Genomic DNA, 23349 nt, shown 5'->3' with positions numbered 1-23349 from the left:
TTCCAACAACCAAATCCGTCGGAAATCTGTCCGAAACTGTTGCATACACACGGTCGGACAAAGTTGTCGGAAAATCCGATCGTTCAGAACGTGATGACGTTATTTCGTTACGACGGCACTACGTTCAGGCTAGTAGCCAATAGCTTTGGTGTAGGAATTTGATCTGAGGATGCGTGGCACTTTGTCCGATCAGAATTCTCTACACATGATCGGACAAGGTCCGATCGGATCATGTTGTCGGAAAATTTTACCGACAAGTTGGAAAACTTGGTCCGTCGGATACTTCAGACGGAAACAGTCCGATGCAGACCACACACAGTCGGATTATCCGACACAAAACGGTCCGATCGGACACATTCCGTCGGAATCTCCGACCGTGTGTACAAGGGCTAAGAGTGTGTCTATGGGATGGTTAGACATGTGCATTTAGTTTCGTTCTGAATCGAAATTCAGACAAATTTTCATTATTCAGACATTCGGATGCATCCGAATTACTGAATTACAATGCTAACGAATTCAAATAAAATTTGAATCAAATTAGAAAAATTACATTTTGCGACCCGAATTTGGGGCCACGTATCTCGGGGCCACTTGCAGCTAGAAACCCCAAATTTGATATGCAAATGCAGTAGAACTAGCACTACAACCTTTCCAAATTTGGGGTTTCTAGCACCAAGTGACCCCGAGATACATGGCCCTAAAGTTGGGTTGCAAAATATTTTCGAATCCGGTTGAAATAGTTTCCAATGCAGTTGAAATAATTTCGAATCATGTTGAAATCATTTTGAATCCGGTAGAAATATTGTTGTAGTGCTAGTTCTATTGTGTTTGTATACCAAATTTGGGGTTTCTAGCTCCAAGTGACCCCGAGTTACGGGGCCCCAAAGTCGGGTCGCAAAATGTCAAGCATTTTTCTGCAGCAGAGAATTACATTTTGTGACCCGACTTTGGGGCCACGTATCTCGGGGTCACTTATAGCTAGAAACACCAAATTTGGTATGCAAACACAATAGAACTAGCACTACAACATATCCAAATTTGGGGTTTCTAGCACCAAGTGACCCCGAGATACATAGCCCTAAAGTCGGGTCGCAAAATATTTTCGAATCCGGTTGAAATAATTTCAAATCATGTTGAAATCATTTCGAATCCGGTAGAAATATTTTCGAATTTGGTTGAAAAATTTTCGAATGCGACCGATTTTTCGAATTCAGTAGAAAACTAAACGAAATCCAAAAACGAATTTAACGAATTTAACTAATATAACTAAACGAAATTAATTAATTAACGAATTAAAACGAAACTAAACTAAACAAATTTTTTCCTTTTGCACATGTCTAGGGATCGTTTAACCATTCTTCCAGAAGAGCATTTGTGAGGCCAGGCACTGATGTTGGCCAGTCAAGTTCCTTCACCCCAAACTCGCTTATCCGTGTCTTTATGGACCTTGCTTTGTGCACTGGTGCGCAGTCATGTTGGAACAAGGAGGGGCCGTCCCCAAACTGTTCCCACAAAGTTGGGAGCATGAAATTGTCCAAAATGTCTTGGTATGTTGACACCTTTAGGCCCCATTCACATCTAAGCGTTTTGTAGCTTCAAGCGGAGGGGGAAAAATTCTATTATTCTCTATGGAGATGGTTCCACTCCAAAATGCCTGAAGCCAGAAGCTCCAAAACGCCTGAAGCCCAAACAAGTTCTGGAACCTTCTTAAGTTCTTAGTTCCCTTCACTTCCCTTCAATACTTTTGCCAATATAATGTGGATGAGTGAGTTTGGGGTGGAGGAACTCGACTGGCCTGCATAGAGTCCTGACCTGGACTTTTGGTTGTTGTGGCTAAAATTACCCCGTTGATAGCCGCTTGATTTCTATTTCAAGCAGCAGGAGGGAACCCCCCCCCCCTGCCCCCGCCCCCGCCCCTATGCTCCCGATGCCTTCCGTGGCTTGCTTGGGCTCTCCCCTCCCGAGCGACCAGCTGGAACGTCCGCCAGCTGGTCGGAGAGACAAACAAAGCTGGAGTAAGCTTTAATTGGCTTTTTGGCTATTGTAACCCAGAAGCGATGATCTGGCTTCTTTTACGGTTTACCTGGATTGTCAATGCCGCCATTTTTTTAAAAACTCAATAGCATTAGAAAACACAGATCTTGGTGTTTTGAATGCTTTTAAGTGCAGAGGAGGGATTTGGGGTCTTATAGACCTCTCCATAAAGAGTACCTGTCACATTATTGCCGTCATAAGGATGTTTACATTACAATCACTCAATAAATTACAACAACAAAAAAAAAGCAACAGTGTAAAAATAAAAAATAAAATTAATTAATAATCTAAAAAAAATTAAAGTGCCCCCGTCCTCCTATGTGACATAAAAAAAATACATCACCCATCATTTTATTCTTCAGGGTCCCTGCATAAACAATATATCATGTTTGGGGGGGGGGGGGGGGGTTCTAAGTAATTTTCTAGCAAAAAAATAAACCAACTGATTTTTACATTCATGTCAGAAGCGTCAAAACTAGCCTGGGAAGCAAGTGTTTTAAAAAAAAAAATATGTCCTACGATCCACATCTACCATCAATCGAGTCATCCAACGATGTACCCCCACATTAGATAAAATGTTTGCCAACCCACCGAAAGAAAAAAAAAACACGGCAACAGTCTTTACGTGTGGTCTCCTCCCTTCACTCCCGCTAAATGGGATCCCTGTGACATTGTTGATCAGATATGGTCATATCGATATACAGTATCTCACAAAAGTAAGTACACCCCTCACATTTTTGTAAATCTTTTCTTCTCTCTTTTCATGTGACAACACTGAAGAAATGACACTTGTCTACAATGTAAAGTAGTGAGTGTACAGCTTGTATAACAGTGTAAATTTCCTGTCCCCTCAAAATAACTCAACACACAGTCGTTAATAATATCTAAACTGCTGGCAACAAAAGTCAGTACACCCCTAAGTGAAAATGTCCAAATTGGGCCCAATTAGCCATTTTCCCTCCCCCGGTGTCATGTGACTCATTAGTGTTAGAAGGTCTCAGGTGTGAATGGGGAGCAGGTGTGTCAAATTTGGTGTTATCGCTCTCACTCTCTCATACTGGTCACTGGAAGTTCAACATGGCACCTCATGGCAAAGAACTCTCTGAGGATCTGAAAAAAAAGAATTGTTGCTCTACGTAAAGATGGCCTAGGATATAAGAAGATTGCCAAGACCCTGAAACTGAGCTGCAGCATGGTGGCCAAGACCATACAGCGGTATAACAGGACAGGTTCCAGTCAGAACAGGCCTCGCCATGGTCCACCAAAGACGTTGAGGTCACATGCTCAGCGTCATATCCAGAGGTTGTCTTTGGGAAATAGACGTATGAGTGCTGCCAGTGTTGCTGCAGAGGTTGTAGGGGTGGGGGGGGTCAGCCTGTCAGTGCTCAGACCATACGCCGCACACTGCATCAAACTGGTCTGCATGGTTGTCATCCCAGAAGGAAACCTCTTCTAAAGATGATGCACAAGAAAGACCACAAACAGTTTGCTGAAGACAAGCAGACTAAGGACATGGATTACCGGAACCATGTCCTGTGGTCTGATGAGACCAAGATAAAGGTATTTGGTGTCAGATGGTGACAAGCGTGTGTGGGGGCAACCAGGTGAGGAGGACAAAGACAAGTGTGTCTTGTCTACAGTCAGGCATGGTGGTGGGAGTGTCATGGTCTGGGGCTGCATGAGTGCTGCCGGCACTGGGGAGCTACAGATCATTGAGGGGATCATGAATGCCAACATGTACTGTGACATACTGAAGCAGAACATGATCCCCTCCCTTCGGAGACTGGACCGCAGGGCAGTATTCCAACATGATAATGACCCCAAACACACCTCCAAGATGACCACTGCCTTGCTAAAGAAGCTGAGGGTAAAGGTGATGGACTGGCCAAGCATGTCTCCAGACCTAAACCCTATTGATCATCTGTGGGGCATCCTCAGACAAAAGGTGGAGGAGCGCAAGGTCTCCAACATCCACCAGCTCTGTGATGTCATCATGGAGGAGGGGAAGAGGACTCCAGTGAAAACCTGTGAAGCTCTGGTGACCTCCATGCCCAAGAGGGTTAAGGCAGTGCTGGAAAATAATGGCGGCCACACAAAATATTGACACTTTGGGCCCAATTTGGACATTTTCACTTAGGGGTGTACTGACTTTTGTTGCTGGCGGTTTAGACATTAATGGCTGTGTGTTGAGTTATTTTGAGGGGACAGGAAATTTACACTGTTATACAAGCTGTACACTCACTACTTTACATTGTAGACAAGTGTCATTTCTTCAGTGTTGTCACATGAAAAGAGAGAAGAAAAGATTTACACAAATGTCAGGGGTGTACTTACTTCTGTGAGATACTGTACATGGTCAATGACATCACTTGGAAGACCCCCGCCCCTATGCTTGTATCAGCGGTCCTCTAGCAGACATGTCTGGCAGCGGGAATTGGACATCCTGATTGACACAGATCTACATCACTGGGTGACAAGATTGATGGTGGACATACTTTGTGGTGCAGTTCTTTTTTAAAGGACTTGTCAAAATTGGTATCTGTCTTTATTTACACTTTATATATATTTTTTGTGGTGGGGGAACTATATACTAGACATTATTAAAAGTCAGTAGCTGCACTTTTTGATGCTGCTGACCTTTAATACATAGATGCATAGTAGGTGAGGTCAAAAAAAGACACAAGTCCATCAAGCCCAACCTATGTGTCTGATTATGTCAGTATTACATTGTATATCCATGTATGTTGCAGTCATTCAGGTGATTATCTAATAGTTTTTTGAAACTATCGATGCCCCCCCCCCCCCCCCCCGCTGAGACCACCGCCTGTGGAAGGGAATTCCACATCCTTGCCGCTCTTACAGTAAAGAACCCTCTACATGGTTTAAGGTTAAACCTCTTTTCTTCTAATTTTAACCACTTACAGACCGGACCATTTTGCTGGTCAAAGACCAGACCACTTTTTGCGATTCGGCACTGCGTCGCTTTAACTGACAATTGCGTGGTCGTGCGACGTGGCTCCCAAACAAAATTGACGTCCTTTTTTTCCCACAAATAGAGCTTTCTTTTGGTATTTGATCACCCCTGCGGTTTTTATTTTTTGCGCTATAAACAAAAATAGAGCGTCAATTTTGAAAAAAAACGCATTATTTTTTACTTTTTGTTATAATAAATATCCCCCAAAAATATATAAAAAAACATTTTTTTCCCTCAGTTTAGGCCGATACGTATTCTTCTACATATTTTTGGTAAAAAAAAATTGCAATAAGCGATTATTGATTGGTTTGCGCAAAAGTTATAGCGTTTACAAAATAGGAGATAGTTTTATGGCATTTTTATTATTTTTTTTTTTTACTAGTAATGGCGGCAATCAGCGATTTTTATTGTGACTGCGACATTGTGGGGGACCCATCAGACATTTTTGACACATTTTTGGGACCATTGTCATTTATACAGTAATCACTACCTACTATATAAATGCAGTGATTCCTGTGTAAATGACACTGGCAGTGAAAGGGTTAACCAGTGGGTGGCAGTGTAGGGGTTAAGTGTTCCTAGGGGTGTGTTACTAACTGTGGGGGGGGGGGTTGGGCTTTAATTTAGTGAACACTGATATCTGCTCCAATCACATGGAGCAGAGATCAGCATCACTAGTTGCTAGGCAGAATGGAGAAATGCTGTTTACAATGGCATTTCTTCATTCGGCCGCTCCGTGAGACGATCGCGGGTATGCCCGCGGCGATCGAGTCCGCGGGTCCCGCAACCGGACTCACGGGGGTCCCGACCGGCGCGCTCCCGATGGCAGGGCGGCAAATTTAAAGGGACATACAGGTACGCCCATTTGCCTGCTTGTGCCATTCTGCCGACATACATCGGTGTGCGCTGGTCGGGAACTGGTTAATGAGTGGCCACGAGTCTTATTAAATTCCCTTCCGCGGAAAAGTTTCCTCCCTATTGTGGGGTCACCAGTCTGGTATTTATATATTGTGGGGTCACCAGTCCGGCATTTATATATTGTGGGGTCACCAGTCCGGTATTTGTATATTGTGGGGTCACCAGTCCGGTATTTATATATTGTGGGGTCACCAGTCCGGTATTTATATATTGTGGGGTCACCAGTCCGGTATTTGTATATTGTGGGGTCACCAGTCCGGTATTTATATATTGTGGGGTCACCAGTCCGGTATTTGTATATTGTGGGGTCACCAGTCCGGTATTTATATATTGTGAGGTCACCAGTACGGTATTTATATATTGTGGGGTCACCAGTCTGGTATTTATATATTGTGGGGTCACCAGTCCGGTATTTGTATATTGTGGGGTCACCAGTCCGGTATTTATATAATGAAATCATATCCCCTCTCAGGCGTCTCTTCTCCAGAGAGAATAAGTTCAGAGCTCACAACCTTTCCTCATAACTAATATCCTCCAGACCCTTTATTATATAATAAATATATAACATATATAATATAATAAACACAACATCAACTGGAACTCCACTTTAAGGGCTTATGGCCAGATATGGTTCAGGAGGTGAGGGTTGCACACTCATCTCTCCCACTTTCCTGGCCTGCCAGGCTGCATGCTGGGAAAGAGATCTGGTGTGGATTTTTTTTTTTTTTGGGGGGGGGGGGGCTCTTGTTTTTTTTTTTTTTTTTGCATGGGGTTCCCTCTCAAAATCCATTCCAGATGGATGAACGGAATTTTTTATTTATTTTTATTTTTTATTTAGTTTGCTGTAGTGCCCACAAGCCAGTGCCCAACCACCCATGCAGTTTGTTTGGCAATGCCTTGCCTATTAGCCTAGAAAATGGGCAGAACTGTTTATTTTTTTTATTTTTTTTTAACATTCAGCTCTAATTGACCTAAATGGGGTTTGGATTCAGCACCTGAGCTTTAGGCTTGGTTCACGTCTATGTGTGTCGGGAACCTGCACAAAATTGTGTGCTTTTCTGAAATGTTGTTATAGCTTCAAAGGGCGGGGCCAACTCAATATTGAACCCTACGGACTAAAGCCTTGTACACACGGTCGGAGAATCCGTCGGAATGTATCCTATCGGACCGTGTCGTCGGATAATCCGACTGTGTGTGGTCTGCATCGGACTGATTCCGTCCGAATCTCCGTCGGACCCAATTTTCCAACTTGTTGGAAATATTTCCCGACCAACTGGTTCGATCGTGTGTAGAGAATTTTGATCGGACCAAGTGCCACGCATGCTCAGATCAAATTCCTACATCAAAGCTATTGGCTACTAGCCTGAACGTAGTCCCATCGTAACGAAATTACGTCATCACGTTCTGAAAGATCGGATTTTTTGACAACTTAGTCCCACCGTGTGTATGCAACAGTTTCGGACAAGATCCGACGGACAAAATCCGACGGATTTGGTTGTCGAAATCTCCGACCGTGTGTACAGGGACTAAGACTGGGATGCCATTAAAGTTCATGTGCGTGTAAAGGCAGGTGTCCCAATACTTTTGGTAATAGGTTAGTTAAAATAGTGTGTCTATGGGAGTGTTTGGCCATTTTTCCAGAAGAGCATTTGTGAGGTAAGGCGCTGACGTTGGATGAGAAGGCTTGGCTCACAGTCTCCTCTCTAATTCATCCCAAAGGTGTTCTGTCAGGTTGAGGTCCGGACTCTGTTCAGGCCAGTCAAGTGACTCCACCCCAAACTCGCTCATTCATGTCTTGATGGACCTTGTTTTGTGCACTGGTCAAAATCATTTGGTGGAAGGGGGATTATGGTGTGGGGGGTTGTTTTTTCAGGGGTTGGGCTTGGCCCAGGCATGTACTGGCCATCGGGACTACAGGGAGTTTCCCGGTGGGCCGATGGCTCAGTGGGCCGGTCAGGTGCAGTCCTGGAGCCGCTCCTCTCTGACAGTGAGTGATCGTGATTTCATCCCTGTTAGGAGGAGCAGCTGCCGTCACTTGCTGGAGAGACCATTAGGCTTTCTGCTCCCTCCAGCCTGCAGATGGAGATAGACAGCTGGCAGACGTTCCATCCTCTCTCCCCTTATCATTTGTCACTTATCACATGACTGGAGAAAGGAACGAGAAGCTGCCTTCAAAACTGTGAGTACACGTGGGAGGGGGAGGAGAGGGAGGACACTCTGATGTAAGGGGAACTGCTGATGGAGACACTCAAAATTAAAGTGGGCCGGTCATGATGAAGTCCAGGGCCAAATTTTTGTCCCAGTCCAGCCCCGGCTTGGCCCCTGAGTTCCAGTGAAGGGAACTCTAAGGCCCCATTCACACTTGAGCGTAGCGTTTTCAGGAAGAAAGGCGATTTTACCGCCATTTTGCTGCGGTTTTTACCATGTTTGCAGAGATTTTGTACAGGTTAAAATGTCACCAAAAAAACAAAAAACAAAAACAAAAAACGCCCAAATCTTCCTTAAAAGAAGGTTCCAGAACTTGTTTGAGCTTCAGGCGTTTGGAGCTTCTGGCTTCAGGCATTTTGGAGTGGAACCATCTCCATAGAGAATAATAGATTTTTTTCTCCTTCAGCGTTTTGTAGCTTCAAGCTACAAAACGCTCAGATGTGAATGGGGCCTAAAGGCGTCAGCATACCAAGACATCTTGGACAATTTCATGCTTCCAACTTTGTGGGAACAGTTTAGGGACGGCTCCTTCCTGTTCCAACATGACTGCGCACCAGTGCACAAAACAAGGGCCATAAAGTCATGGATGAGCGAGTTTGGGGTGGAGGAACTTGGCTGGCCTGCACAGAGTCCCTGACCTCAACCTGTTAGAACACCTTCGGGATGAATTAGACTGGGAGCCAGGACTTCTTGTCCAACTTCATTGCCTGACCTCGCAAATGCGCTTCTGGAAGAATGGTCAAACATTCCCATAGACGCAACCTTGTGGACGGCCTTCCCAGAAGAGTTGAAGTTGTTATAGCTGCAAAGGGTGGGCCAACCCAATATTGAAACCTAAGACTAAGGACTAACCACTAAGACTAAGAACCCTAACCCTGGACTAAGACTGGGATGCCATTAAAGTGTGCGTGTAAAGGCAGGCCTCCCAACACTTTTGGTAACGTAGTGCAGATGTGAAGGTCAGGTGTCCAACGGTTGGCCATATAGTGTAGGAAAATAGTACTGTTTCTTTTTGTATAGGATCGGAAGGGACAGAACTTGTCAGGTTTGTCATTTAAGAAGATTATTCTGTCATTTCATTCAAAATGAAAGCTCTACACCCCACCCAAAACTAAAATCAAGTCTGGAGTTGGGCTTTAGGGAAACGACTGAACCGTATCCTCAATAGGCGCGCGCGGCACTATATCAGATATAAATAAACTGATTAAAGGGACTCTTTAATAAGAAGAATTAATTATTCATAGTCTAATTAGAATAGGCAAATTGAACCCGGCAAGATGCCCTTTATCGCCAATCACATGATATTGTTTTATTGTTATCGCAAAAAACCGCTGGCTCTCCCCGGACGCGGGAGATATAATTAAATATGGCGCCTCTTACGAATCATGACTTAATTATAACGGAAGTGTTTGGATTTTCCTGAGGGTCAACTATAATTTTATGATAATTAGACAGTAAAATACAATAATGACTTGGGATAAAAAAAAAAAAACAGATCAAACAATATTGAAGGCAATCGCAGCATGGAAAAATACATATTTATTTATGATGTAAGATCAGATACCTGAACAATTCCTGCGGCAAATTATCAAAGGGTACCTCCAGACCCGCATGGAAAGACACAGGAAAAAAAAACGTAAAAAAAAAAAAACTTGTCATAATGCTACATAATTCTAACGATATAAAATCATAATAATAATAATAATAGTATAGTGTTATATATACACTATACTATTATTATTATTATGATTTTATATCGTTAGAATTATGTAGCATTATGACAAGTTTTTTTTTTTACGTTTTTAGTAGGGGGTTCGCGTTCGGTTAGATGTTGGCACCAAGAGCACAAGACAGACAGGGCTGGACTGGGACAGAAAATGTGGCCCTGGACTTCATCCAGACCGGCCCATTTACATTTTGAGTGTCCCATCAGCACTCCCTTACATCAGAGTGTCTCATCACCAGTCCCCTTACAACAGAGTGTCCCATCAGCAGCCCCTTACATCAGAGTGTCCTATCAGCAGCCCCTTACATCAGAGTGTCCCATCAGCACCCCCTTACATCAGAGTGTCCCATCACCAGCCCCCTTACATCAGAGTGTCCCATCAGCACCCCCTTACATTAGAGTGTCCCATCAGCACCCCCTTACATTAGAGTGTCCCATCAGCAGCCCCCTTACATCAGAGTGTCCCATCAGCACCCCGTTACATCAGAGTGTCCCATCAGCACCCCCTTACATCAGAGTGTCCCATCAGCACCCCCTTACATTAGAGTGTGCCATCAGCACCCCCTTACATCAGAGTGTCCCATCAGCAGCCCCCTTACATCAGAGTGTCCCATCACCAGCCCCCTTACATCAGAGTGTCCCATCAGCAGCCCCCTTACATCAGAGTGTCCCATCACCAGCCCCCTTACATCAGAGTGTCCCATCACCAGCCCCCTTACATCAGAGTGTCCCATCAGCAGCCCCCTTACATCAGAGTGTCCCATCAGCAGCCCTTACATCAGAGTGTCCCATCAGCAGCCCCCTTACATCAGAGTGTCCCATCAGCACTCCCCTTACATCAGAGTGTCCCATCAGCAGCCCCCTTACATCAGAGCATCCCATCAGCAGCCCCCTTACATCAGAGTGTCCCATCAGCAGCCCCCTTACATCAGAGTGTCCCATCAGCACTCCCCTTACATCAGAGTGTCCCATCAGCACTCCCCTTACATCAGAGTGTCCCATCAGCAGCCCCCTTACATCAGAGTGTCCCATCAGCAGCCCCCTTAGATCAGAGTGTCCCATCAGCACCCCTTTACATCAGAGTGTCCCATCACCAGCCCCCTTACATCAGAGTGTCCCATCACCAGCCCCCTTACATCAGAGTGGCCCACTGAGCCATCGGCCCACCGGGAAACTCCCGGTAGTCCCGATGGCCAGTACATGCCTGCTTCCAGAACAACAACCCACCTGCTTGAGGCTTTGACCTTTCACCATCTTGGGCCCATCGCCATGCCAGAGGCCTTCTCACGGCATTCCCGGCCATTGACCTTCATATCCCAAGGAAGGAATGTCCACACAAAAAAAAAATAGAGCCGATACACTTCACTGATGGTACATGAAAGATGACAAAATACAGTCACATCACATCGAAATACGATCTGGGGTTCACCTGACTTTACATGGTTAATTACATATAGTGGATGATCCACAGCAGTCATATGTGAAAGCATCCAGCAGCACATATAGTAAGCCATCTTCCCTAACTCAGCCTCTCTCCACCCAGGGTCATTAGTACTCACTAGGGATGAGCCAAACCCCCCCCCCCCCCACCAGTCCTAATTTTAAAGGCTTATATGCAAGTTTTTGCCATAAAAAGTGTATGAGGACCCGGGTCCTGCCCCAGGGGACATGTATCAATGCAAAAAAAAAAAGTTTTTAAAACGATTGTTTTTAAAGGAGCAGTGATTTTGATGGCGAGCAATAAAAAATGAAATATTCCTTTAAATATCGTGCCTGGGGGTCCCCTTAGTCTGCCTGTAAAGTGGAGCATAATGTATAGAACCTTCCGCAGCACAAGGTGGCTATGTGTATTTGTTATATGTGTGTCCTCTGGATATGACAGCGGCATGAAAGTTTTTACTATATGTTTATATGTGACGGTAATGCCGCGTACACACGACCGGACTTTTTTTCGACAGCAATTCGATCGCGTGTGTGGGCTCCATCGGACCTTTGCTGTCCAAAAGTCTGACGGACTTTAGAAATAGAACATGTTTCAAATTTTTCAGCCAGACCCAGTTCCTATGGAGAAATCCGTTCGTCTGTATTGCTAGTCCAATGGACGAAAACCAACGCTAGAGCAGCTATTGGCTATTGGCTATGAACTTCCTTATTCTAGTCCAGTCGTACGTCATCACGTTCGAATCCGTCGGACTTTGGTGTGATTGTGTGTGGCCAAGTCCGTTCATTTGGAGAGTCCGTCGGAACTCCACCGAAAGTCCGTCGGACCTAGTTTGTTGTATCCTAGATAGTGAGGCCTGTTCCTTTCAACTACCCCCAAGTGTGTCCTGACGAAGCAAAATAGCGAAACGCGTTGACGCACGGGGGCTCACTGCTGTCTATTTGGTGTCAACCCTCTGTTTACACCATACGTTTTCAACCATCATGTGTTTACTATATATTTTTTTTTTTTATTCTTTTTCTACTTGACTTGTCTGATATGATTCATTGTTAATAAAGTATACATTTTATTATACTCTCGTCCATCTTGCCTGTAAAGTCCGATCTAGAGCCTTTGGGCTCTTCACTTTTTCTCAAAACTTAAGTCTACACAGTTGTGGACTTAGGAGTGTTATTTTAACTTTTGTAATTCAAACTTGCTCGCGGCTGTAATGTATTACTGCCTCCTGGCAATATACCGTATATACTCGAGTATATACGGTAGATGAAAAATCAAGGAAAAAAAAGAGCGTAGGGTCCCCCCCCCCCAGTCCATACCAGACCTGAAGAAAAAAATTGGCATGCACCCCCCCCCCCATAATCCATACCAGAAGGCCAGGAAAGGGGGTGAGCGAACGTGCCCCCCCCTTACTGAACCATGCCAGGCCGCTTGCCCTCAACATGGGGAGGGTGATTTCGGGTGCCGAATGAATGAATTTGTTGAAATTAATGAAAGAAAACGAATTCGGTACTAAACAAATTGCACATGTCTAGTTTTACCCTTAGGCATGAAGTGGTTAATGAGATTATATATACAGTATAAAAAGAAAGCGTGGAGATGGGATTTTTACTGTGCTTATATGCAATTTTACAGAAAAAAATATATATGAAAAAAATTTTTATTGATGAAAACATTTTAGTTTCTTGAATACAATTAAAATAACACATATAGTGCATTATTTAACAGTTTACACATATTTAGGGGGTCCTGGATACAGAAAATTGAGGTACTTGCAACAATTCATCCCGACATGTTTCGCAATAGCTTCTTCAGGGGATGTACAAGCTAATAATAATAGCAAAAAGAAAAATTAGTAACAGTGAATAATAAATATAGGCTAATGTCACACAATTTGTTGCATGATACATGAAAATAGATAATATATAGTTAAGCTTTCCATCTAAAAAATTCCAAAGAACGCTTACCCCTTTCCAGATCAACCCTCAAATGGGTAAGGGGTAAGCGTTCTTTGGAATTTTTAGATGGAAATCTTAACTATATATTATCTATTTTCATGTATCATGCAACAAATTGTGTGACATTAGCCTATATTTATTATTTACTGTTATTCATTTTTGTTTTTGCTATTATTATTAGCTTGAACATCCCCTGAAGAAGCTATTGCGAAACATGTCGGGATGAATTGTTGCAAGTACCTCAATTTTCTGTATCCAGGACCCCCTAAATATGTGTAAACTGTTAAATAATGCACTATATGTGTTATTTTAATTGTATTCAATAAACTAAAATGTTTTTATCAATAAAAAAAATTGTCATATATATTTTTTTCTGTATAATTGCATATAAGCACCGTAAAAATCCCATCTCCACGCTTTCTTTTTAAACTAATTTTGCAATTGGGATGAGGTGCCTATTGTAATTTGGGTGTTTACTGACAGCTAGAACCAAAATTCACAAATCTATATATACAGTATATATATATATATATATATATCCAATCTACTTTAAACATAAAAACAATTTCCCTTTTCCAGAGATGGGAAATATGTTGTATGAATATTTGTTTGGTGGAAAGAGTATAACCGTGGCGGTGTTTAGACTCAGCAGCTTCTTTGAACAGATTTACTTTTACTTTTTTTTGGAGTACACTCGGGTCTCATGCGATGGTCATTAGGCGATATTTATACCGGTACCTCGCTGTCATACGGCTCCCCGGAGTTTAATAACATACCGAACTCGTCACAAAGACATCTCCGGTGACCCCAAAATCACAGTTTACTGAGAAATCAGGATGAGTTAATGGCAGTATGCAAAGAAAATTATGAGGTAGGAAGCAGACAAAATTGCACTTTCTTTAAAATTGTGCTCTATAATAAAAACCAAAAAAATTAATAAATAAATAGAGAAACATTTCACATGGAAAAGTATCAAAGTACTGGATAATGGCCGAGAAAAAAATTGTAAGCACCATACTGGACACAACCAGTTTGAAAGCGATATGGGAACCTTGGGCCCAACACATGGGCATTTCCCTGATACCTGGCAACAACGGTCGCTCACAGGCTGGCAACTCTCTCTCTTCTCTAGCCTCTCCCTACTCTCTTCTTTACTCACTTAGTGTACTCTTAATTCCAAGACACCGGTTACTTACCTCATAATAGAGTCCTTATGACCTACAAAGGGTCAACAATTACCCAGGTCCACATTTACCATGGAGGTCGAGGTGCTTTACGGGACTGGTCCCCTTGTGGACCTGAGACACCTAAGACTTTCCACTAGGAAAACTTCTATGGGATTGAATATGAGAAGGAGGTGCTTCCACCCCACCCTGGACACAGTGTGACCCCTTCAGGGGTGTCCGGAGCAAGGTGAGGCGCCCAAGTCCTCCTAACTTGTACTGGATACAATGCACCTGACAGTTTCTAATGGAAGTAGGCTCTAAACTTATGCCTGCCATTCCTATCAGTTTCACCTGTATGTCAATATGAAGATCAAGGTTTGACAATGTGACCTCAACGTTGATATGTCTGTGTTGGAAGGCAACATGGTCTAATGTCATATTTATGGAGTTTCTAGATGTCTGTTTCCTATTCCCAAAATCAGCCATGTTGATACTGGCAGTTCCATGGCTCTAAAGGGTAAAGGTTTGAGTTTCTTTCTGGTTGATACAACCAAGCATTTGCTTTCCAAGGGTAAAGGTTTGACTTTCTTTCTAGTTGATACAACCAAGCATTTTCTTTCCTGGGGGGTCTGGAATAGACATGTGCAAAAGGAAAAAATGTGTTTAGTTTAGTTTAGTTTTAATTCGTTATTTCGTTAATTTCGTTTAGTTATATTCGTTAACTTCCTTAAATTTGTTTTCGGATTTCGTTTAGTTTTCTACCGAATTCGAAAAATCGGCCACATTCGAAAATATTTCAACCAAATTCGAAAATATTTCTACCGGATTCGAAATGATTTCAACATGATTCGACATTATTTCAACCGCATTCCAAATGATTTCAACATGATTCGACATACACTACAACATATTGGAGTTTCTAGCACCAAGTGACCCCGAGATACATGGCCCTAAAATCGGGTCACAAAATATTTTCGAATGCGGTTGAAATAATGTCGAATCATGTTGAAATAATTTCGAATGCGGTTGAAATAATTTCGAATCATGTTGAAATAATTTCGAATGCGGTTGAAATAATTTCGAATCATGTTGAAATCATTTAGTACTTCGGCTCAAATACAATACAACACCCTTCTAACTCAGGAATGCACTTTGCCATTAATCCATCCTCCAGCAAAAAATGTATTAGCTGATTGGACTATAAGATTTACTTTGAGCTGACCTTTTGTTTCATCAGATCTTTAAAGAATTACCGAATCATGTCGAATTCATTCGAATTCATTTGTTATATTTCTTTCGTATTCGTTGGAATTCGTTATTTTTTTATTCGGACATTCGGATGCATCCGAATGTCCGAAAGATGGAAAATTCGGCCGAATTTCGATTCGTTACGAAACGAATTGCACAAGCCTAGTCTGGAATGTCGTTTCTCAGCTCTTGGCTCTAGACCGTCTATTTCTATAATGCAAACTTGAAAGGGACCATAGCTGACAAGATGATTGATGAATGTCCTGCTACAGAAGATCAAAGATCAAAGGCATTGAAAATTGACCTAGGATACAGAGACATGATACATGGACAATGCTGCCCCTAGAGGCCAATACAGCAGGACGGACAGTCTGTTGGGGAGTACTCCCCCATAAATACTGATTTGTCAAAAGTCTAGATGGGATGGCACTGGGGTTGGGTCTGGATGGCGTGTATGATTGAAGTATAAAAGAGGGCACACAGGAAGGAGTTCATCCCTTTTCGTTCTTGGTTCAAGCATGGTGAGACTGGTGGCTCTCCTAGCCGCATAGCTATCTCTTTAACATCTGAGCCTAGCCCAATCATACAAAGCCTGGTGGAGAGCCTTGTGATAAGTATATTTTGATATTCTTGTATTGTTCTATTGGTATATGTTTGTAATAGTTTTTTTATGTTAGCATATTACTTTTTTGGGGGGGGGGGGAAATAAATAAGACTTTGTTTTATTAAGCCGTGTGCTTGGTTTCATAGCTAACCTTGTATTATTGTGATCTCAATAGTAACATGTGATCAGAGTTTTAATAGACTAGCTAACTAGGGGAATAGACAAGTTAATACATAGGTGCAATAGATATAGGTTCCTTAACCACCCAAGAATAATATTTATTTGTACCAATTACTTCACTCTGTTATGTTGATTTACTGAAAAATCAATAAAAATGTAAATGATAGAAAAGTATCAAAGTATTTGAGCCTTCTCATGCAGGCTTCATGCACATAGTCCGTACAGCACGCAGAGCTTGTATAATGACATTCCCAGGGCTTGCTGCCGCTGTGTACAGCCACCGCCTGAAATACAATAGAAGAGGCGACTGTATGCGGGTGCGGGCCAGGGGTTGCTTAACACCTGCATGTGCACTAACATTTGTTTCAAATCAGCTAAATGTGACAGCTTCCCACTCAGGGCTCCCAGTTGTTAGGGAGCCCAGCAGCCGCCAGCATCCTAGCAACAATGATTCTTCCCTGCTCCGCTCGTTCAGCTTCTTTTTGCTTTGTGGGCATATGAGGCTTGAACCGCATGTGGCCGTTATGTGAAAAGGTCTCAGCTTAGAACGAGGCTTGGGCATGCCATCATATCCTTCTTTTCATCTAGTCATTTTGGTGTTTTAAGATGAGGTGTGGAACGCACGCCGGTGCCATTTTGGTACGCCTGAGACGTGATGTCCAGGTGTCCCCTACTGCTAGTTTTGGTGCAAACTTTTATTGGCAGACGTATCTATATATACTGCAATGATTACACATGAGCCTGACACCCCAGATGATGTTCAATAGGACAAAACGCATCGGGTGACACTCCTGGAATCGTTGCTTATGTCCACATGTTATTAACAAGCTTGTTTTACTGGATTTGTGGCAAGTGCAACCCCCTCTTTTTTTTATTTATTTTTTTAACCATTAAACGTCATACAGTATCACACTATGTGCAGTCATCTGTTTTTCATGCACACCATTATAAGTCATTGCAACATCTGATGGGATTAGGATAACCACATTTCCAAATTTCTATTCAGGGACACCCCCCTTCCCAAAAAAATATTATTTTTGTTCCTTTTTTGACCCCATAGATTTCACGGCTGGGACCTGTAGTTCTTCACTAGTCGGGGGGGGTGTCAAATCTTCAGTGTTTTCAGCTCTGAGGGGTTAATGCTGAGACCTGTAGTCCTTCACTTTTGGGGGGGTCAGATCCCCCAAAATTAAAGGACTACAAGTCCCATCATGAACCCCTGTGATCTAAGAATGTGACCTCCCCCCCCAACATTGAAGGACTACAAGTCCCAGCATGAACCCCTGAGATATAAGGGTGCAAACCCATAGAATTAACAGATTTATGCTGGGGCCTGTAGTTCTTCACTAGCTCTGGGGCTGAGGGGTTGTCACATCTTCAGCTCCAAGGGGTTGATGCTGGGACCTGTAGTCATTCAGTTTTTGGGGGGGGGGACACATCCTGGATGTGTTTGTTTCATTCCCGGGACACTATATTGTCACAGAATGAAGGCGCCAGGGACAGGCCTGGAAAATGCAGGACTGTCCTGAGCAAACCGGGACATGTGGTCACCCTAGATGGGATTCATCGTACCCTTTGGAGTTCGCTTTGGATGCTGGAATACCCTGTTCAATATTGGGTGGAGTCCATTTACCCCCACCATTGTTCCTGTTGTGGGAGATCCTATTGAGGTCATTCCCTCAAGATTGCCTGTTTGACCCATGTGCTATATGGTACACGTGTCCATCGAATCTGGTAGGCTTGAACATTTTACCATATTGATCGTCTTCTCAAGATCAAGCGGAACTACTCGAGAAAGAACTTTTGCATATTTATTTCTTTTTATTTTATTTGGTTCAAGATGGACTTTCCAAAGATGTTTTTTTTATTCATTCTGAAATCATCTTCAATTGTTTTACACACACACACACACACACACATACACACATACACACACACACACACACACACATACACACACACACACACACACACACATTTTTTCATTTGATTGGGCCATAGGGGCCGAATACATGGCCCTAAAGTCGGGTCGCAAAATATTTTCGAATGCGGTTGAAATATTTTCGAATTCGGTAGAAATATTTTCGAATTTGGTTGAAATATTTTCAAATGCGACCGATTTTTCGAATTCGTTAGAAAACTAAACGAAATACGAAAACAAATTTAACGAAATTAACGAATATAACTAAACAAAATTAATTAATTAATTAACAAATTAAAACTAAACTAAACTAAACAAATTTTTTCCTTTTGCACATGTCTAATTCTATGAACAGTGAGCGCATCAGTTTAAAATAACTTGCGGGGATAGAGATTGGTAAGGCCTAAAAGAGGTATAAAAACTTAGGGAGAATACTTATTTTAAGTATACTATAGCGGCCGAACCACGAACAAAGTCCAGCGTGCCATGTATTAAGAAGGGTCCTCACTGATTTCAGAAGTGGGGGGAAATTCAGTTCAAAGTGTTTTGAAAACTTTGGGGGGGGGGGGGGGGTGAACGTGCCCAAATATTTCAGAGTGGTCTCTGTCCATTTCAAATTAAAGCCCGCTTAGAGGTGTGAGAGGAGGGGCTGCTGTATACCCACCCCCATCGCTCCGGATTTGGTAAAGTTAATTTTTAGATTGGACAATGCTCCATAAGTTTTGAATTTGCGCATCAGATTAGGGAGAGAAATTAGGGGGTTCGTAAGTGAAAACATCATATGGTCTGCATACGCAGATACTTTTTGTTGGGAATACCCCACATCGATTCCAGTGACATCAGGATTCAGACGCACATGACTGAGGAAAGGTTCCAGGGACAGGGCAAAAAGGAGAGGCGACAGAGGACCACCCCGTCTTGTCCCTTTAGTGATTGCAAAGGGATCGGATAGATTAGCCCTGACCCTGGCCGTCGGGTTAAAGTAAATGAAAGAAATCCAGTTAAGTTGCGTCCCAATGCCGAGAACATAAAAGGCCAGTGCACCCAATCGAACGCTTTTTCCGCATCTGTGCTCAGGAAGACACACGGGGTATTAGTGGTATTGGCAATATGTAGGAGGTTGAGGACTTTGGTGGTATTGTCCCTGGCTTCTCTGGATGGAACAAAGCCCACTTGGTCCAAATGAATCAAGTAGGGCAGGTGTTGCTGCAGGCTGGTTGCAATAATTTTGGTAAATAGCTTGAGGTCCGTGTTTAGTAGGGATATGGGCCGATGGCTCCCACAAGAGGCAAGATCCTTGCCTTCTTTTGAGATCACCGAAATTTGGGCTTGGAGGGTAGTCTCATGGAAAGTTTTCCCCGTGCCTAGATCATTAAATAGTGTAAGTACCGAGAGAGGGGAGTAGGGTTTTGTAATACTGAATCGTGAAGCCATCCGTCCCTGGTGCTTTCCATGGTTTGGTAGTCCCTATAGCCAGTTGGAGTTCAGGTAGTGTAATGGGGTTGTCAAGGAGTTTACTAACATCGTCAGGTAGTGAAGGCATCTGGGAGGAGGATATGTAATCCCCTTTTCTTTATTTCCCATTCAGCTGTCAGCCAGGGATTCCTGGCTGGTAGAGAAATGTAAACAAATGACATTAGCCCCCCCCCCAAAATTCATACCAGGCCCTCTTCCCCACAACCTTACTCAGTGATTGTAGGAGTCTGCTGGTGGGGGGGGGGGGGGTATTGGGGCCTTTCTGTATGTGGCGATTATACCTCTTTCTGTTCAATGTCAACATTTAGTTCAACCTTTATATATAGCTAGGGGTGAGGTTCGCTGCTACTATGGGTTTGCTGTAATTCCTCCAGATTTGCTGATCCCTACTGTAGAACTACCCCTGCTAGTAATTGGTTCTCCTACTGCTGCACAGCCAGGCAACATGCATTTTCCACTTGCATCCAAACACAAGAAGTCAGTCCCTTGGCTTTGTTTTTATGTTTTATTAAGGTAACAACTTGACTGGGGTGAAGGGATATATGGGATGCCCAACGTGAATCAAAGAACAATAACCAGGAACAACTTCTTCCCTATGTACAAGGTCTTGAACTGTCCTCCTATCCAGACAATGACAGTCTGAAAATAAAATCCAAAGCCCCTTAAGGACTAGAAACTCTCAGTACCTTTAGAAAGTAGCACATGTGTTGTAAGCTGCATACAGGAGTAACTCCAACTCCACCGTAGACACTGATCCCAGCTCTACTGCCTGCAGAACTACCAGCAAACCTGGCTGCTTCTCCACTGGCCCACCTGGCTGCTCCAAAGATTTCCCAGGGCAAGGGATAGTATGGGTTAAGCACAATGCTGCCTTCCAGGAAGGCTTGTAAATCCATGGGTGATGTACTCAAACTGTCCTCCTTGCTCCCGCTGTTCTCAGGCAAAATTCCTAGACAAACCGTGATGCTGTAAGGGTCTTCCTAGGTCAGTCCGAGTCTAGCCTGGAGGCAGAGCCTCCCCAGACACAGGTGTGCCCCCCCCCCCCACCTAGGCCACCGACAGTCTCCTTAGTACCCCATCTTCCACCCAACACTCATGCTGGCATGGCTCATTCATATTTAAGGGCTGACACAGCCACCCTGCCATGCCCACTGCCTGTGTCAGAACTAGGTCACCCAGGGCCCGGTGCAAAGATGCCAACTTGCCCCCCCCCCTCCCCTCAGAGTTTATTAGGCATGAGTCAGTGTTAGTGCAATAGCCATAGCTAACCCCTGTCCACAGCTCACTTCTGCACACCCTGGCTTTAAATAAACACCCATCCACAGCTCATCTCTGTACCCCCTGGCCTTAGACAACCCCCATTCACAGCTCATTTCTGCACCCACTGTCCTTAGGTAACCCCCATTCACTGCTCACCTCACCTCTACACGCCCCTGGCCTTAGCTAACCCTCATCCACAGGTCACTTCTGCACCCCCTGGCCTTAGCTAACCCCCATCCACAGGTCACCCCTTCACGCCCCTGGCCTTAGCTAACCCCCATCCACAGGTCACCTCTGCACCCCCTGGCCTTAGCTAACCCCCATCTACAGCTCATCTCTGCACTCACTGGCCTTAGCTAACCCCCTTTCACAGCTCATCTCTGCACCCACTCTCCTTAGGTAACCCCCATCCACAGCTCACCTCTACACCCCCCTGGCCTTAGCTAACCCCCATCCACAGCTCATCTCTGCACCCACTGGCCTTAGCTACCCCTATACACAGCTCAGCCCTGCACCCATTGGCCTTAGCTAACCCCATACACAGCTCATCTCTGCACCCACTGGCCTTAGCTACCCCTATACACGGCTCACCCCTGCACCCACTGGCCTTAGCTAACTCCCATACACATCTTACCCCTGCAACCCTCTTCCACAGCTTATCTTTGCAACTGCCCACATTGTCTACAGCCAAGTGGCAGCAAGATCATCTGGTGTGGGTCTTGGCATCAGCACCAGAGCACCAGGAAAGTGATGGGGATCACAGAAGGTTCAGCTCATCAATTGGCGCCACCCTTCCACCTATGAACACATAGGGCACCTTTCCTTCCTGCCCCCCTCCTTCCTGGACCTGCCTCCATAATTTTTATCCATTTAGTTGCCCTTCACTGCACTCTCCCCAGTTCCCCAACACCCTATCGTTGAACCCCAACATCCTATTGGTGAACTGGTGGCCAAACTGAACTTTATATATAGTTTAAGTCATAACAGAAGTGGTAACTTAACCAACACAATAAAAATAACATATATAGCTTTCATTAACTACAACTTGATGACCGACACATAGTAAAAATACATAGTTAATAAGGTTGAATAAAGACACCAGTCCATCCTGAGGGAGTGTCTACAATTGTCCCTATCCCTGTACGTTGCATACTCACATCAGTCCCTACCCTCAAGGAGCCCACAATCCAAGGTCCCCATTCATATACTAGGGGCAAATGTTGGACAGAAGCCAATTAACCTACCTGCATGTCTTTGAAATGTGGGAGGAAACCGGAGTACCCGGAGGAAACCCACGCAGGCACAGGGAGAACATGCAAACTCTGCCCACTACACCACTGTGCCGCCCATACATCATTACTTTGATGTTTAATGCGGGGGTTATGGCAGCAGCTAGCTGCCATAACTTTGGTATTTTTTTTTACTATGGTGGGGTTCTGCAACAAATAAAAATAGTCCCACGGAAGCGGCGGGGCATCCACCCACCCTCTGTTGCTTCTCGGATGTTCTCGGGCTTACCTGACCCACCTGTAAAGCCCGGGAGTGATCCAATGCAGCTAGTCAGGAAGTCAAGTGAGGCCAAGATGGCTCTATTTGACCCCAGATCTCTCAATATAGAGGCCCTGTCATCCTTATTCCTATTACAAGGGATGTATACATTGTAATAGGAATAAAAGTCATAAAAAAAAAGGGGACAGTCTAAAAAAAAAAAAGTAAAATAAATAAGAATTTTTTTTAAGTGCCCCCATCCCTCTACGCTTATGTGCGGAAGCGAACGCATACATAAGTTGCGCCCACATTGGTAAATGGTGTGCAAACCACACATGTGCGGTATTACTGCAATCGTTAGGCCCCTTTCACACTGGGGCGGTTTTCAGCCGCTACAGCGCTAAAAATAGCGCCTGTGTAGCGCCTGAAAAAAACGTCCCCTTTCACTCCAGTGTGAAAGCCGGAGGGCTTTCACACTGTAGCGGTGCGCTAGCAGGACGGTGAAAAAAGTCCTGCTAGCCGCATCTTTGGAGCGGCGAAAGGAGCGGTGTATTCACCACTCTTAAACCGCTCCTACATATTGAAATCAATGGGGCAGTGCGGCTATACCACAGGCAAAGTGCTGCTGCAGGTTTTAACCCTTTTTCGGCCGCTAGCGGGGGTTAAAACCGCTCCACTAGCGGCCGCAGACCGCCGTTAAAACGACGGTAAAGCGCCGCTAAAAATAGCGGCACTTTACCGCCGACGCCC

The sequence above is a fragment of the Lithobates pipiens genome, unplaced genomic scaffold, assembly GCF_037356315.1.
Source record: "Lithobates pipiens isolate NorthernLeopardFrog02 unplaced genomic scaffold, aLitPip1_a1.2 Scaffold_18, whole genome shotgun sequence".
Lineage (NCBI taxonomy): Eukaryota > Metazoa > Chordata > Amphibia > Anura > Ranidae > Lithobates > Lithobates pipiens.
Note: the sequence above shows the minus strand (reverse complement) of the source record.